This window comes from Malus sylvestris, chromosome 3, assembly GCF_916048215.2.
Source record: "Malus sylvestris chromosome 3, drMalSylv7.2, whole genome shotgun sequence".
NCBI classification, from domain to species: Eukaryota; Viridiplantae; Streptophyta; class Magnoliopsida; order Rosales; family Rosaceae; genus Malus; species Malus sylvestris.
In genome coordinates this window covers 8,453,657-8,456,182 of record NC_062262.1, presented here as the reverse complement: position 1 = coordinate 8,456,182, position 2,526 = coordinate 8,453,657, and the positions used below count along the sequence as shown (strand labels likewise).

Genomic DNA, 2,526 nt, shown 5'->3' with positions numbered 1-2,526 from the left:
TATCAAAGACCAAAAGTTGAACAGAAAATAAAGCAGTTGAGCTTGATAAACTGTATTTTTAAAAGTGTTGTGAGTATGAAAAACAGTGTAAAAGCGTTTGGTAAGTTTTAATGTAAAAGTGATATAATTGTACATATGAAAACAATGGTGGCGAGGATAGTGATTGTGTTGGTGGTGGTGTTGGAGCCAATAAATGGGTGCATAGGTAACAATGATGGTAGGGGCGGCAACAACAACGATGGTGGTAGTTGTGGTTGTGTTTGTGGTGATAGTGGTGGTAGTTGTGTTTATGGTGGTGGTGATGGCGGCAACAACGATGGTAGTGGTAGTTGTGGTTGTGGTGGCGGGTATGGTTGTGGTGGTGGTGGTTGTAGTGGTAGTGGTGGTGACATGATTGTGGTGTGGTGGTGGTGGCAACAATGGTGGTGGTAACAACAATGATGGTGCAAGAGATTAAGGTTTGTAGTGATACGTGGTGGTGGTTACTTTGTTCTTCAAGGATAAAATGTGTCTAGAAGGATAAATAATGTCATTTTAAAAACTAATGAGGGTATTACAAGAATTAAAAATATTCATTAAAGACTTAACTCTGCTTTTTATCAAAGCAACTTTTAAAAGCACATACAAGCTGCTTTTAAAAGTTGATGTTTAGATGTCATTGCTTGTAAATAAACATGATATGTCATTTTTACCATACTTTTTTATTGCTGATCTTTTGGTGAAAAAAAAAGTAATACCAAACGGGGCCTTACTATGATGCCACTTCCTAAACCAAAACAAGGCCTCGTTTGTTTCACCTTTTAGCTAGGATTAGATTAGCTTGCTAGGATTATAATCCCTTATTTTTATGACTAAGGATTAACTTAAATGAGACTAGGTGAGACTCATGTGTACTAACGACATCACTAACATACGCCTAGCAGTCCGTTCGTCAACATGAGATTGCTAATTCCACCTCCAATTTCGTCTTACTGGTCTTTTTCCTACATCAGCAATAACTACGGGGCCGACTAGCACAACCCATGACAATAGCCTAAAAAGGGCTTTTGAGGTTCTCCTTTGCGAGGTTGGCGCCCGATGGTGTTTAGATCGAGTTCGAAGCAGCGTCCTAGACCTTTCCAGCAAGGATATTAGCTTCGTGTCCATATCCGTATTTGTCATTGACTACCCTTCGACTGGTACTTGGTGGCCATTTTGGTAATTGCAGTGTCAGCCATGGCAGAGAGAGGAGAAGGGATAAAGAGTACAGTGGTGATTTTTTTTAGTACATCAATATTTTTACACTAAGGGGAGGGGGAGTTCAGCTAAGCCACACAATGAGCAGCCTAATTTGGTATTGAATTCGTCATCCATGAGATTTAAACCTAAGACCTCTAACTTCCAAGTGAAGAGGTGAAGAGTAATACCACCAGATCGTAGTCCTGAGTGGTAAGACAGTGGTGATTTAGAAGTCCATATATGCAAGGCATTCAACAAAATTAGACAACCCACATCTCTTAAGAATACTAGCTTCGACAACACTGCTGTGAGTTCTCTTGCTGCTCTGGCACCGAGTGCTGTGAGCTTCTCTTTTCTCTTGCTAAGGTGAAACCCTCTTTTATCACCCATACCAATGGATCACGAGGAGGAGATGCTAGACTATCTCAATATTACATTTGAGGATAGTCTCAACTTGGAAGAAATATTTAACAACAACATTCACCTAGTAGGAAGGTTAATTGCTGACAATGAATCATCCTAAACGGTGGTGAAGAAGTGTTTCGTTCAGCGTGGAACAAAATGGGAGTGGTCAGAGTCCAACGGGCCAAAGCAAATGTGTATGCCATCACTGTTGGGGATGAAGCTGTGGCAAGAAAGATACTTAAAGGCAACCCCTGGTTCATCAGGGACTACACATTCTCGGTTAAACTTTGGCCATCGTTTCATTCATTAGACGATATTGAAGCAGACTAGGCAATTTTTTGGATACAAGCACATGGGATACCAAGGAATTATTGTACCAAGAAGAACGCCAGAAGATTTGGGGCCAAAATAGGGGCCTTTCTTGAAGTTGAGGACCCAATGGAAGTTGGATTTAGGGGATTTTTGCACCTTCGAGTGGACTTTGACGCCTCAAAACCTCTTATTACTTGCTTCTCGGTCCCATGCCCGAGGGTTAAATCCTACACAATCCATGATTTGGGAGACTGCCACCTCCATGATTTGGGGTTCGTGGGTATCCCATTTACATGGATAACTACCAGGTTGGGAGGTATAAAAGAATGCCTCGACAGGGCTCTAGCGAATAATGATTGGAAGAATATGTTCAATTGTGCATGGGTATCTCACTTGGATCCATCAAAATCAGATCATATAACATTGCTGATTGAACTAGAAGGAATTCCCAATCAGGGAAGGCGACGCCATATGCCTTTTCGATTTGAGAACTTTTGGGCAGAGCATGAGAAGTGTGAAAGTATCATTCGAGACACATGGAATCAACCAACCACGGGGGTACCAATGTATCGGGTGGTCAGTAAGATCTGA

The 2,526-nt window shown here is 41.5% G+C and overlaps 1 pseudogene; it reads left to right on the top strand.

Moving 5' to 3' along the window:
• Positions 1-1,612: 1,612 nt before the first annotated feature.
• Positions 1,613-2,526, top strand: LOC126616931 (uncharacterized; annotated as a pseudogene).